The sequence below is a fragment of the Amphiprion ocellaris genome, chromosome 23 (assembly GCF_022539595.1).
Source record: "Amphiprion ocellaris isolate individual 3 ecotype Okinawa chromosome 23, ASM2253959v1, whole genome shotgun sequence".
In the NCBI taxonomy this organism is placed as follows: Eukaryota; Metazoa; Chordata; class Actinopteri; family Pomacentridae; genus Amphiprion; species Amphiprion ocellaris.
The window spans coordinates 18,228,222-18,244,051 of NC_072788.1; the positions used below are offsets into that span (position 1 = coordinate 18,228,222).

Below are 15,830 nucleotides of genomic sequence, written 5' to 3' on the forward strand. Positions count from 1 at the left end.
AGTTGTAGTTCAAATTAGTAGAAAATGAATTGTTATTTAAGCTAGTTTGAAAGAAACACGTTTATTTTGTGGAAAACAAAAAGAAGAGACTTGACATGAACACTCTGGCCATGAAGAAGCTGAGGAGAACGCTGACAAACCCAATGAAGAGCAACAGGATTCGGTTGAGTTTGGGGATGTTTGGTGCATTGGAGCGGTCCAGGATTATAAAGCCCAAACCTCCCATTGTGAAGAGGAAGCTGGAGGCCAGGCCTTCTATGATGTACTACTGGCCAATTACTCTGGAAATCAAATGTGTCTGGATTAGTTACCAATAACTTTGTTGCGAGATTTTGTTGAATTTTGTTCAGATGCTGACAAATATCAGAATCCAGCATTACAGGTCATATTTCTCCCATAGTAGCTTCTCTTTTTTGCTCACTGTAAAATCCAGAATGTATTTTAAAATTCTTCTTCTAACATACAAAGATCCAAATGACCAGGCTCCATCGTATTGTAAAGACCCTATTTTCCTCAACAGAGCACTTTGCTCTCAGAGTATAGGCTTAATCATGGTTCCTAAAAAGGCTTGCTGGTGAAACAGAGTTTTTCCTCCTGCTGTTGCTAAGTGTTGCTCAAAGGGAATCCATGAGATTCTTTAGATTTCTTGGGTTTCTCTCTATATTTTGGAAGGTCATCAACTTGCTATGTGAAGCGCCTGTGTATGTCAATAAAGCTTACCTGAATCACTTATCAGTCAGGAAGTAAGGAAGGAACTGGAAGTCTAAGCGGCGTGTGAACTTATTGAACAGACAGCTAGTGTTCACAAGGCAAAAAAGTACTGAATTTACTTGAAAAATTGATCTTTCCCAACAAGAGCTAGACATTGTTCCATTTTCACGCAACCCAAGATACATTGTGTTAGTTTCAGGGGATAGTTCTAACTCTTTGGGAGAGCAATCCGTGGGATAACAGAACCCATACAGCGCATAATGAAAAAACACAACATCAGTACAGCAGTAAAACCACATACAAAACTCCGGCAGCTATTAGTCCATCCCAAAGACAAAATAGAACCGGACAAGAAATGCAACATCATTTATGAAATTCCGTGCAAATCTTGCGAGAAAACATACATTGGAGAAACAGGCAGAACATTCAATACAAGACGAAAAGAACACCAGACAGAATGCGAAAAGGAAACAACTGGACGACTCACAAGAACACAAAAAGAAAAAGCCGAACAAGAAAACAAAAAATCAGCCATCATGGATCACTGCAAAAGAAATAATTATATCATGGACGGGGACAGGGGGAGGATTTTAACATCGGAAACCAACAAACATAAACGATGGATCAAGGAGGCCATCGAGATCAGGAAGCGGGCGAGCTGCTCCATGAACCGGGACGAGGGGCTACACCCTCTAATACCTGGGACTCCATCCTCCAGAGACCACTGGACGGCGAGGGGCGTGGTCACCTGATAAAAAAGGACACGTCAGCACACGTCGGATGACGCTCAGAAGCAGACTGCAGTTACAGTTGAAACGTCAGCTAAGGTAAAACCATCTTATCTTTGATTTGTCAGTAAAAGAAATAACGTTATCCTACAACATAAATTCAGAGAAAACACATGCATTCACACTGTTCTGGGATTTAATAAGATTAAAATGTAATTTTACACTCTAAAAACTACTTCAACTGACCAGTTCCTACCAATTAATTAATTATATGGTTGTAAGATGGAAAATATATACTACTGCTTATCTTTCAAAAATAAGGACATTTCTAAGTGACCACAAACTTTTGAACAGTAGTGTGCATGAATTAAAGTTGCTCTGCATTAGTTAAAGTTGCTCTGTATTATTTAAAGTTGCTCAAAAATGATTTAAAGTTACACTACATTAGTTAAATTTGCTCTGTAGTATTTAAAGTTGCTCTATATTAGCTAAAGTTGCTCTAAGCTGACTTAAAGTTGCTCTATATTCGTTAAAGTTGATCCATATTAGTTGAGGTTGACCTACACTACTGGTCAAAAGTTTGGGGTCACAGAGACAATTTCATGTTTTCCACGAAAACTCACACTTTTATTCATGTGCTGATATAATTGCACAAGGGTTTTCTAATCATCAATTAGCCTTTCAACACCATTAGCTAACACAATGTAGCATTAGAACACAGGAGTGATGGTTGCTGGAAATGTTCCTCTGTACCCCTATGTAGATATTCCATTAAAAATCAGTCGTTTCCAGCTATAGTAGTCATTTACCACCTTAACAATATCTAGACTGGACTTATGATTCATTCAATGTTATCTTTGAAAAAAAAACTGCTTTTCTTTCAAAAATACGGCCATTTCTAAGTGAACCCAAATTTTTGAACGGTGGTGAATATTTATTTCTTGTGTGGTTTTATTCTTTATTCTTTATTCTATTCTTATTATTCTTATTGTTTCAGTCAAGAACAGGTGCTCAGTGCATTTCACTGCACATTATACTGTGTATAATTGTGTTTGTGACAAATAAAGGTCTTGAATTGTGAAAAGGGAACTTTATATTAAATTGATGCAGCCTGCCCTGAGACTTAATTTCTGCACAGCTGCGTTAATGTGCAGCAAAGACAGTGTTAACATCCTGCAGTCCATAAATCTTTAGATTTTAATCTGGTTATTGCACAATGTTAAAATTATTTGTGAGTATATGCGGTGGAGTTATGTGATGATCCATCTGTCTGTCTGTCTGTCTGTCTGTCTGTCTGTCTGTCTACATTACTCAAAAACAGACCAACGGATTTCGATGAAATTTTCATAGAAGGTCAGAAATGACACAAGGACTAAGTGATTAGATTTTGCCAGTGATGCGGCTTATAGTCTGGATCCACGGATTTGTTAAAGATTTCTGTATCATTGTGAGATGTGTAACTATGACAACAAGTGAACACTACGTCAGTTGCCTGCTGATGATCACATGATTGTGATCCTACTACAAATCCACCGCTGATGACTTATTGGGACTCATCCATCAGAAATGATACAAGGACTGAACAGCCTTGGCCGAGTACTGCCCTCTCTGAGTGCTTTTTTGTTTTATATTGTAGTATTAAATATAATGTGAATACTTCTTTCATCTTTGCAACTTTGCATATCAGGATTTTATACCAAACCTAGGAACAGCTTGTAATTGATTATATATTGAACTGCATAACAGCACGTTGGGCTTAAACATGGCATAAATACAGCTCACAGTAATACATGAGCTGTGACAACACTAGCAATAATATCATGCCTATTATAAAACCAATGAGTTATGCTATGTTATGTTGTTGCCAATAAAACATAGATACATTTATTTAGGTCAGTTCTGATTTTAATTTTATACTGGGGTGTAACATATGAAGATTTAAATCCTTCCTTTCGTGCACATCAACAACTGCTGAACTTTTCTTTGGTAAATTTCTCACACAAGAAGTACCCCATGAAAATGTGTATTTTAATGTAAAAGCAAAACTATAGATGAAAGCTGAAAATGAACAACAGCTGTAAACTCTCTGTGCTGCACATCAGTGTTAACTTGCATAAAAATGAACTAAATTAAATTGACATTAGCATTTGTGAACGGCTGCACTCTGCCTCGATCAGACCATTAAAATGAGTCAGAAGCCATTTTTTAAACACATAATTTTCTGAAATCTGTTGCAGACAGAATACAAGTACAAATATGCTCCATGTTAGCATATCTGACGATATCGAAAGAATAAAAGTGGAAACAAACGTCAATGGAGGAATGTTAAACTACAGCCTTACTAAAGAATTAACTGGAAACTAAAAAGAGAGGCACAAATTCTGTTTACAGCAACATCTGTAGTAGTACATCAGTTGATCTAATGCAAAGTCAGTAATACATAACTGATACTGACAGACAAAATTAAAAATGTGTTGCCCTTAAGAGTATAGTTTTTCCAAATTAACATGTGAAGTCAGATTCATCTATTATGTGATATGTGAGCCATTCTTATCAGATTATGAATGACGTGTCAAAATTACAAAAAAAAACCCCGAGAGAAAACATTCATTTCCATGTTTATGTACATAGTGTAAGGTGTTCCAATGAAATTCCTTGTCACCATTTTATTATAAATACACCATTTTAAACAAGGTTTGATGACCCTCACTAAAATACATCCTTCAAACCTTTTAAAAACATAAACAAACACACACACAAAAAAGTTTTAATGGATATAACTATTTCATTTTTTGCACCTTTTTAAATGTTAGTAAATCATGCAAAGCGGAAGTATAGAGTACGAAAATAAAATTATATAGATCAAATGTGTCGCTTTACAAAGAAAAATCAAAACAAGTATATGTAGTGTAAAATACAAATACTGGGTCTGGTGCAAAGCTTAAAGATCTTTCTCAAAGAAATGCTAATTCATGGCTTTCAGCAGTAGCGCGCTATAGAGTTATGAATACACAGTACATGTCTGTGAAGGAAAACAAAAAACATCAGAATAATGTAAATTTTAGCTAATACAGATTCAAATCTTATATTTTAGCCCTGTGTGACAACCAGATTTGTGCCGTTACACTGTGACATACTGTACTGGACAGTAAAAAGGCTTACCTGAAAACAGTTATTACATTAAGGAGAGAAATGCTTTTTCAGTCATGCATCAGTCAGTTTACAGCGTTTTCACTGCACCATCTCACGATACTCCCAGTAAAGTGTTCGACAGTATTTTGCAGGCACTTACAAAGCACAATTTAGGCCTTTATATGATGCGACTTTCAAAATGGTACACTGTTAAAAGAATCTGATAAAACATGATGTGAGCGAGCGTGTTGCATAAAGTCCTCGGTTACAGTGATGGTCAGAGTCCAACTTGATGCCAATGGTCTCTGGAAGACATCTGAACAAAGAGCTGGAGGCGATTTCTGCAACAAAAAATTGGACAAAAAACATTAGATTCATTTAATGACACAGGCAACAACTTAATTAAATGATAAATTTGTCTCTACGTTTTACAGTGTTCAGAAAAGCACTAACTAGTATGCATTGGTCTTGAAGTTGGATGTGTTAAATCCAGAAGTATCAGATGATGTTAATGGTCATATTTAGTGATATTAACCCTTTCATCCACTGTCTTTGATGTTCCTTTCACAAAATTAGCTTGTTGCTTTAAATCCAGCTTTTTGACAGACCATTGGGAATGAAATGGAGTTTAGATATTGGTATTTGTGGCAGTGTAGCCCAGGAGAGAAAAGATCTTGAAGCTTGGCATTCTTAAAGCAGACTCTTTTACTGTTAGTCATCGTCGGGAGACTCCATAGTCTGCTCTGCAGAGTGGCTTTTTGTCTTTCTTTAGCTTACCTTTTTTTTACTCAATATTCGAAAATATACACATGTACAGCATTTTTAGTTTGTACATCCAATTTGGTTCTCTTTAACAGACTATGGGCCGTGAACACTTTTGGTTATAGTGTCACAGTATTTAAAGAAGATGAAATCATGTTTGTGGAACAGTGAATGATCTGCTTTAACAATCAAAAAAATATCATGTACACTTGAAACGCTTGTGATATATAATGAATAAACAGCTGTTGCGTATGTGACTGCTTACAGTACATACTCAGAAAGCCTGAAGAGAAAGCATAACTGAAAGTAAATGTGAAATATACATAAACAAAATGATTCAACTTGAAGAAAATTAAATACTAAAAGTCTCGTAACAACCCCATGCAGAGCAGAATAAAGCCAGTCTTTATTCCACTGAGATTTAGGCATCTGGTGAGCTTTGTGGTTTCATAGTGCATCCTTCCCTTAGACCAGTGCTGTCTGCCCAGTCCCAGGGAAAGTGAAGCAAAACCATAACACCATTCACAGTTGGTGTAAGGTTCATCTCCTAAAGAGCTGCTTTTGTTCTGCACCAAACATGTCTACTATTACAGCGATTAAACAACTATCTCTGCACCTGAGTACATTATTCTCTGCTCTTTGCCTAGAGCTACACTGGCAAAAAGTTCTCTGATGGTTTTTTTTGGAAAGCAAAGGCTATTTCCTGACATGCCCCCATACAGATCGAGTTGGTCCACAGTCTGTTGGATCGTACAGGCATGCAACTTGATACCAACAGTTGTGATATACCTGTAGATCCTGTGATGAAATTTGGGAATTCTGGAAAATGTATTATTTGTCCGATCTGGCGTTGGGCTGACTTTGCTGGTGTAGCCAGTCCTGAACAAATTGGCAGTTGTTTGAAATCCCCAGCACTTGTAGATGATTGATCTTACAGTGGAATGATTTATTTTGAACAACCTGTGAACCTTTATAAAATCCCTTCCAGGACTCATGGCAACCACAACATTTTGTTATCAAGGTTTGTATATATATGTGTGTGTTAGTTTATTTTCTTACCTTCTCTGGCACAGAGTCCATGACCAGATCACCATACATGTTCATTACCTGAATAAAGCACAAAAAACGAGGATGCAATGTGTAAACAGTCAGCAGCTGCCAAAAGATACAGTGGCTTTTCTGCTCAGTGATTACACATAGTGATACAGGGTTCAATTTTGTTTCTTAAATTCATTTTGCGGGGCCTTTCCATGACATTATAATAACATAAGACATGAAGGATGGGAATCCAATTTATCTATGTGAAATGCTCCTTTACAACATACAGAACAGTGCAAAGACTTCTTCTATTTTAACTGGCGCACCTCTTCTAGTGTTTACGTCATTTAGCAGATCAGAGGACTGAACTACAAAGCCAGTTCAATATAACCAGACTTTCTTCGTGTGAGTCGGCTCGACAAAAACTAAAACCTCAGTCTGAGTTAACAGGTGTGAAGGTGGTTTTCAACTTTCTTTGTTAACTCAGACTTTCTCCTTCAAACTCGTCCATACAAACAGGAGCGTTTAATGATCATTTGACTCATTTTCCACACAAAATGAACCGATCGCCAACAGGTTGTTGTAATGGTGAATAACGAGGAATATAAAAATTTACGGCGATAAAAAGCACTGCGACTGTTGAACGTGCATTAATGTTTTTATTTGTCGATCAATGCAGCTGATTAATTTTAACAGACAATAAAACTATCAAACTTCATATATTCAAACATGATTTTGTATTGAAGTGCATGTAGGTCTGACACTGTCTCATAATGAAGGAAATCACTTTAACTTGCGGCCAAATCAAAGTGAAACTAATGTTACCGACTGAATATTCTCTGTAATAAATACTAATAAACTGATCGGTTTTCTTATTTGTGTTCTATCAGCTGCAGTAGCAGCAGTTTAAATGGACCAAACATAAAAATATATTTATGTGATTTCTGCATCACCAGCTAAATACATGTATGTTCCCATGGCCTTGAGTTTTAGTTGAATACACCTGTACTATATTATATATGTACAATACACCTGTACTATATTATATATGTATAATACACCTGTACTATATTATATATGTACAATACACCTGTACTATGCTATACATGTATAATACACCTGTACTATATTATATATGTATAATACACCTGTACTATATTATATATGTACAATACACCTGTACTATGGTATACATATATAATTCACCTGTACTATATTATATATGTATAATACACCTGTACTATATTATATATGTACAATACACCTGTACTATGGTATACATATATAATTCACCTGTACTATATTATATATGTATAATACACCTGTACTATATTATATATGTACAATACACCTGTACTATGCTATACATGTATAATACACCTGTACTATATTATATATGTATAATACACCTGTACTATATTATATATGTACAATACACCTGTACTATGCTATACATATATAATTCACCTGTACTATATTATATATGTATAATACACCTGTACTATATTATATATGTACAATACACCTGTACTATGCTATACATGTATAATACACCTGTACTATATTATATATGTACAATACACCTGTACTATGCTATACATGTATAATACACCTGTACTATGCTATACATGTACAATACACCTGTACTATATTATATATGTATAATACACCTGTACTATATTTGTTGTGAAGCACGGAGATATGAGATCCCAGAATCAGTCATTTATAAGGGCTGACTGTGATCTCATAGTAGGGGGTGTTGAGAAACATGGAGGTATGAGATCCCAGAATCAGCCACAAGGGTGAGACTCTGGCAGAATAACAGCTAAATAAGGGAACATTGTGATATTATAACCTGTGATTTATAACTGATTCATGCTATAACCTAATAAATGTGTTAAAGCTAACACAAATACCTATTTTTATAATCTTTGTTTAAGAAGTAACTAAGTCAGAACAGCAACTCACTGTGAAAAGTGATGTTTTGGTTACCAGGGAAACTGATGTTTTTGATAGATATGACAAATATGAGGAACTAATGCTTTATGAAATGGAAATGCTTATAAGAGTTTTGATTACTATGAAACTGAGATGTTGATCTAAAAATAACGCTGACTGAAGGAACATTACTGAACTCTACTATTTCCTTGAGGAATAACACCAGAATGGATTAAAAAAGTTTTTACTGGCCCAAAGAACAAAAATGGATACAAGCAGATCTAAATCTGGACCGAACCCCCTCCACCTCCTCCCTGGAGCAGAGCCCCAGCGGCTCGTCGGTCTTCAGGTGAGCAGCCGGTTGTGCACACCGTCTGTTCTCCCCCTCCAAATTACATAGTCTGGGTGATTATTACTTCTCTTATATGAAAGCATAGTTCCACTTATGAGTCCTGTTAAGCAATTGGAAGAATATTAATGTTTGATTGAGTGTTGTGATTTAGGAGCTTATGCTACGCCCTTGCTGAAACTATAATAAAACATTTATCCTGCAATTAAAGTTAACAGATTGGAAATTCTATTTATTTTTATCATGATGATGAATTAACCCTATATATCTTCTCAGTTTGTAGAAAGTCAGGTTAATGTGTGCATTACATCTAAACAGGTTCTGTCAGGTTACCTATTCGTTGGGGCCGGTGGTGGCCTTTTCTAAACTTATCCTTGGGGTTATCCGTTCCTTAACCTCTAAATTTAAACCTAGCAACTTACCAAGTGCAAAATCCATTAAGAGAAAAGCTGCCGTTAACAGACGTGACTGGTAATTAATTTGACCATTCGAAAGTGGCTACTCAGTTGAGTTAGTTATCAGAGGAAGCATGACTTTGTGTCAGGACATGTGGTTATCAGTCCAGTGAGAAAAGCTAATGGAAATAGTGTAATCTCTATGCTAGAGCAAGTGTGCAGCGAACTGGGATTACCTAAAGAGTTTGGGACTGATAATGGGACATTTTCACATTGAGACAGTAATACAGTACTGTTGAAGAAAGGAGGAATCCAGGGCGTGGAGCAGCTGAAACCAGTTCGCGACTGGGACAATTAGGAACATAGACATGACCACGAGCACACAGAACCTGCCACCCTTCATTAGAGTGGCCACTATTAAAGGGGTGGTTAACTTGAGAAGATGCACAACAGAACTCTGGGCAGGCAGAGCTCTTAAAAAGTTGGAATATTCTAAAAATGGACTTTTGTCGAAGAGACTGAGTCAGAAAGTGAGAGTATAAAGAAGAAGAGCATCCGGCCGGTGCCTCCAGAACAGCAGCAGAGGATCCAGCAGAGCCTGAGGAGGACAACATGGCCGAGCAGAGAGAGATCAGCGAGGAGGACACCACTGACTCCATGGATTATACTACACCAAGTAGGGTGAAAGAACTGAGAGTGGGCTCCAGAAAAGGGGCGAAGAAGGATGTACAGGTTTTTTCACTATTGGATGTATCCAAGAGAAAAGCAGTGAAGCAGAAACATGCATTCAAAGAGTGGATTAAAAAGTCACTACAGAAGGTAGGAGGGGTTCTAAGGACACTGGGACAGACTTTTTCTATGATCATGGATTATGATCCAGCAGGGAGGATGACAACACTCCTGTGTTGCTGCATTATGTGCTGTGGTTGAAACCAGGTAGAGCTGAGGAGCTGTCTGATTATCAGAGAGCTGTACCTGGGCAACCATGATGGACTGGGAGACCTTTTTTGAAGGTTCCTAACTGAAGGATTTATCTGGACTGCCCAAGAAGGGATTTTGGAATATCAATACAACACCTGTGGGTGCTGAACTCCCCGTGGCTGAATACGATGCGAGGGAGGTGCCCAAGAAGAAATACAGAGGCCTAGAATAACAGGCTGACCTATGCTTGCTAACTGCTGAACATTTAATCAAACTAATAATCAACCACCGTGTTATCCCGAAGTTTTGGGTTGTTTTAACAGAAAGATGGAAAGTATAGATCAGAAAACTGCATCCTGGGGGACGCAGTTTGAAGCTGAAAGTTCGTGGCATTGGGATTACGAATGTTTCCTGAAGGAGCTGACGTGTCCCACCAAGCCGCCCAACGAACTGCGTGAGAGGACGTACTACGGTGCAGAGGATGTGAAACCACCTGGTAGTTGGATACCAGAGAACATCTCATCTGATGAAGAAGATGGAGGAGTGAGTAGAAGACCCACCAGCATGAACACAAGAGCCTTAAATCAAGTTCATTTTTTAGGTAAAAAAGTGACATGTAAAACAAAAAACATATAATAAAGTGGAATGGGTTGTGGTTATTATACCATCAGGCCAGTGAGAGGCCTTCCACAGCAGGTTGATCTGTTGGATGATCAGTGGAGGCTCAGAGGAGTTGGCTCCAGACACCGACAACAGCAGACTCTCAAGACTTTCCAGAATTTCTTCAGAGAGCTTGTGCTCCTGAGGTGCACCTCCGTTCAGCTCCTTCAATTTGGCTGCCGAGGAAAGAACCAATGATTGGCTGAGACACAGTAGTGAAGCAGGTGAGAAAACATTCTGGAACACACTTCCTAATGAAAAGGAACCAATAATTATGAGGCAACATCACAGTCTCAGAGTCTAAGACCTTCCATAAGACTTTAAAACTTAAAATGTGAGTCTGCTTCATCAGGATGTTCTGCACGAGGTTTTATTATGAGTCATTCAAAGACAAACCATAAAGAATTTTTCTGCTCAACCATCTCCAATTTTCCAGAAATTTTTGTCGCATTAAAATTTAGATTTAGGAAAGTGTTTGTCAAATTTATGATTCATATCAAATATTTCGAGAAATATTTTTAGCTTGCCTGTGTTTTCCTCTATACATTCAAATATAGGGCTGTGTTTGACTGACAATATCTCAGGAATTTTTAAAGGTACAAGTCTGAAATAGTGTGGTAGTTATCTGTTATTTCTACGGATGTCATTGAAGGTGTTAAAATATTTTTTTAAAAAAACAAACAAAATGAAGCCGTAATGAGAAGTCTGATCTATACATATGGTTTAGAAAATATCACTAGTTGACTTCTATTATTCTATTATCTATTATCAATTGGAAGACCATCCACTTCAAAGTAGTGAGAAGACCAAAAAATAAAAAAAAAAACAATGAAAAATGAATAAATAAATCCCAAAAAATATTATTAATGTGACATAACCAAAAGGAAAAACTGGGATTGAGAAAAAGATTTGAAAATGTCATTTATAATACTTTTCAGCCTCCAGAATCTCATATTTTAAATTTTTTTTCTCTCCATGTCCCTTCCGGGGCTCCGTAGAAACTGAATGTAGCTCCCAAAAACTTCAAAACTACAGAGAGATGCTATTTCTTTGCTGTACAGAGTAAAAATAAATGTGATCTATGGTGCTCATAAAAGACGAAAATGTTCTCTCAGTCTCTGGAGACACAGATTTGGAAAAAATCCCAGACTTTCTCCATATAGTGGAAGTTAGGGACCTACTGAGTCTTTTACAGACCAAAGTGCTGCCCTTCAGAATAAATTGAAAAGGAGCCATTTGAACTTTGAGTGATTTCAGAAAACCTTAACCCTTCACACATTTCCCTTCTCAGAGAAAGTCAAGATTAACCTGGGAGCAATTACAGAAACATTTTAGAGAAACAGAAATATTTCTACACTGGTGATTTTAATAATGCATGCTTCTCCAGCTTTTTCTCTTCTCTCCTCCCGTAGCATGATGTCAAATCAGTAGGCTGCATGTTCTCTACAAAGGCTTGTATTTCATTGTATATTAAAATAACAGCAGGACCATATACTGGAGTAGTTTGGACCCAGAACACGCACCAACTGTACTGCATAACTAACTGTGCTCAATATTTAGACTATTTATTGAAACAAAAGCTAACAACAGTGGAGGGTATATCACAATAAAAATGTCAACGTCTCATGACAGTTTGGACAGAACCGCAGCCTTCAGCTGAAATCCGGTACAATTGTGTCCCACCAGAGGCGTGATCGCGGATGTGTCCAGGCAACAGCTGACCTCTATGTAATGTACGCAAACGTAGTCGAAGCTAAGTGGCCAAGCTAACGCTAACACGTTCACTGTGAAGAATCAAAACATCTCTGACAATTACCTGTCTTCTCAAATATGATCGCCGTTGTTTGTGACTGCGATGGAGACTGGTAGCTAATCACAGAAGAGCTAATCTGAAAAGCAAACATCCAATAACATTAATGTGACTTTTGCGAGAAAGTTTTGCGAGATCTCGCAAAAAGATACCTCTATTTCTGCTTCCTCTCTCTGATTTTTTTGTTCTCCATGTCCCTTCCGGGGCTCCGTACTCTCCCACTTGTCATTCCTTTTTCTGTCTTTAAGTCACGACCATAGACTATAGCAGAAGGAATAATCATAATATTTATAATCAGCAGTCTTCGTTATACAGGCGATGGTCAGAACCTACAAACAGGAGTCAAATGAACAGCAACAGTCCTGACAAAACTCACAGACAGTGAAGACAATGGATGACTTTAAGTGGAACTTTTTAGTAATTTGACTTGAGTATCCACAACTTGTCAAGACAACTGAAATAAAAGAGAGAAAGTTGACATTATTGTTACGTCCTACAATGTGTGTGTGTGGTGTGTTTGTGGGTTTTCCTGGTTGCTAGATGACATCATCAAGGTACATTCTGCTCAGAAGGCTCAGACTGGAACATTCTGATTAGAACGTGATGACACACGTGACTCACAACATACACTGTGACATCACTGATGATGTCACAGATCCTGCCTTTAAATAGACCCAGGACTGATTGACTGATTGTTGGAAACATCGACGTGCTATTCTTCTGAGGATTTCAGATTATTTAGGTGAAAATGTTGCGGTTGGAACCAAACATCTGTATTAAGGGCAACTTCAACTCCTATTACGTTGAAGAGTTCCTTGACGAGGGGGGCTTTGGACAAGTGGTTAAGTGCAGAAAAGGCAAAACTGAAGAACGAGTTGCTCTAAAAGTGCAATGGGAAACCAAAGACAAATATGGCGAAAGGGAGATTAAATACTTGTTTAGTCTCAAAGGTCTTGATGCCGACAAGAACAATATAATAAAGCTTATCGAGCATTTCGAATACAAAGGTCACCTTTGTATGGTTTTTGAAATGCTCGATGTAAGCCTCTTTAGGTTTCGATACGATATCAATAAGAAGCCACTGAGTGTAGCTGAGATCAGACCCATCGCTTTTCAGATGTTGATTGCTCTCAAAGCACTAAAAAGCATTGGTCTGTGTCATAATGACATCAGTCTACCGAATATAATGCTCGTCAGGCATAAATCCCAGCCCTTTAGAGTAAAATTAATTGATTTTGGCTGTGCTAGTGAGTCCGCACTCGAAGTATCGTTTTCTAACGACATGTTGCTTCTTGGCCAAGTCTTGGCAGACTTGTCTGGTGGCCGAGTCGTCGTTCAATCTAGGAGCCATCAAAAATCCGGCAACCCCACAGAGAAAATGGATATTGAAGAATTTAACCGTCTGCTCAGGTTGATGCTTGATAATTCAAAAAACGTGATCACCCCAGACACAGCTCTTAGCCATCCATTCATAACGATGACACACTTGTCTGTGACTGTCTCTGACAGTGCGTACCTGGCGAGAGCACGTCAGCAGATGGAGATGGCTAGAGTGGAGCCCCTTGTGGCCTCAACTGATGAGCTGAGTTTGACAGGGGCATGCTGCTCAGACCATCACACCGTGGAAAAAACATCACAGAATCCACAAAGCCCCAGACAACAAAACGCTGCCAAAGTGAATAAGGGTCGAGGTAACTTGAAACCAACTGGAAAGCCAAATACAAAGCCACCCTAGAGATAATATTTTTGATTTATTTTCATTTTTTATTCCTTTCAAAAGACCAGAGTTAGCAGTATTTTTTCAATGGTTGTGAGTACAGCTCGGTGATTCCACCGACAGCCATTTCACGCGAAAGATGGAAACTACAAGAAAAAAATGAAATAAACTGAAGCCAGGAATTTGAACTGACACATGACTCCTGCACCTGTTCTCCATCTGTTCAGTTGCTGTTGACGCACGTTTGTGGTCGAGCCTCTGAATTCCACACTCTGACTGCTGTCTGTCCTGTTGTTTCTGTATCTGCCAAATGCATTCCTATGGCAGACAATTCAAAGCATTTGATTATAACAAGATTTCATTTCAAATCCAGAATGAAAATTTGAAGAATGCAATGCATTAAAAAAAAAAAACTCTGCTGAATAATTGAAGACAGAATACAAAGTAAAAAATATGACTTTTACTGTTTACCAGATGTGTCAATAGAAGCAGATATAACTAGAATTACCACCTGGTGCTAGTATACCTCCATCAACCAGTCAAGCTGTAGTTTACATCCATGTCAGTCGACACAATATAAATATGTACAATAGTAAAGATTGTAAATTCAATGACAAAAACAAAAAAATAGCAAATTTCCTCCTATATGTTCACATTTTTAGCCAATAAGACTTCTGATAGAACATAACAGGACAATATGGACATTGCTGCATTCTAAAATGCTTCACCAACATCTTGAAGTGGCAGCAATTAAGATTTATACAGTCATCAAAGTTTGGCACCCAAGATTCATCACCAATTCAGTATCTGAGCAAATGCGAAATATGCTCACACTCTGCCCTTCTGTCCTTGAGTTATGGTGCTTAATAATCATCATTACTTCATCATTTTATTCTATTAGATATTTGTGTGAAATTTTAGCATAATATATGCATGAATTCCTAAGTTCGCCCAAAACTTGTTTGACATTTGACCACCAAGTTCTAATAAGTTTTTCTTTGAGTCCAAGAGGGCATGTTTGCAAAATATAGTGAAATTCCCTCCAGGCATTCCTGATTTTTTGAGTCCATAAAAATGGCATGAACAACCCCCCCCAAAAAACATGGCTGTTGCCAGCCAACAACATAAATGAACTGAAATTACTGGTGCAAAAATCTAATACACCTCAAATAACATAATATGCATGAGAAATATTATGACCATAAATGAAGTCTTTCATGCATAGAACGATTTTAAGGCACATAGACTTCACTGTGAGACAAACAAAATATCTTCAATGCATTTTAATAAATTGACAGTTACAGATATTTTCTCTACCTCTGCTTGTTAGTCTTGTACTTCTAGTGGTTCTTGAGCGTGTTCTGGTGAGTTGGAAGATGTGGGTACTGGCTGACGGTCATGTACAGCTTCAGTGATTCTGTTTAGTGGAACACCAATTAACAGACAGCAAAATGTTTACATTATATATGCAACACATGCTCACATATTGATAGTATATTACTCTTAACTGTATGCAGAAGTATTTTAATTGGTACCTTTGTAAAAGCCAAATTTATACAATACAATACAATGACTTTATTAATCCCCGAAGGGAAATTCAATATAATTTATATTATATAATTTATATAATTTATAGGAGCACCACAATGCATTCAGGAAAAGCAAAAGA

At 37.4% G+C, this 15,830-nt stretch overlaps 1 long non-coding RNA gene across 1 annotated transcript; it reads right to left on the minus strand.

The window, feature by feature from the left end:
- Positions 1-3,638: 3,638 nt before the first annotated feature.
- Positions 3,639-12,636, minus strand: LOC111587507 (uncharacterized). The gene is made up of 4 exons (XR_008600502.1): positions 12,451-12,636; positions 10,640-10,810; positions 6,393-6,440; positions 3,639-4,912 (listed from the first exon to the last, which is right to left on the minus strand). It is a non-coding gene; the product is annotated as an uncharacterized LOC111587507 (long non-coding RNA).
- Between the last annotated feature and the right edge of the window lie 3,194 nt (positions 12,637-15,830).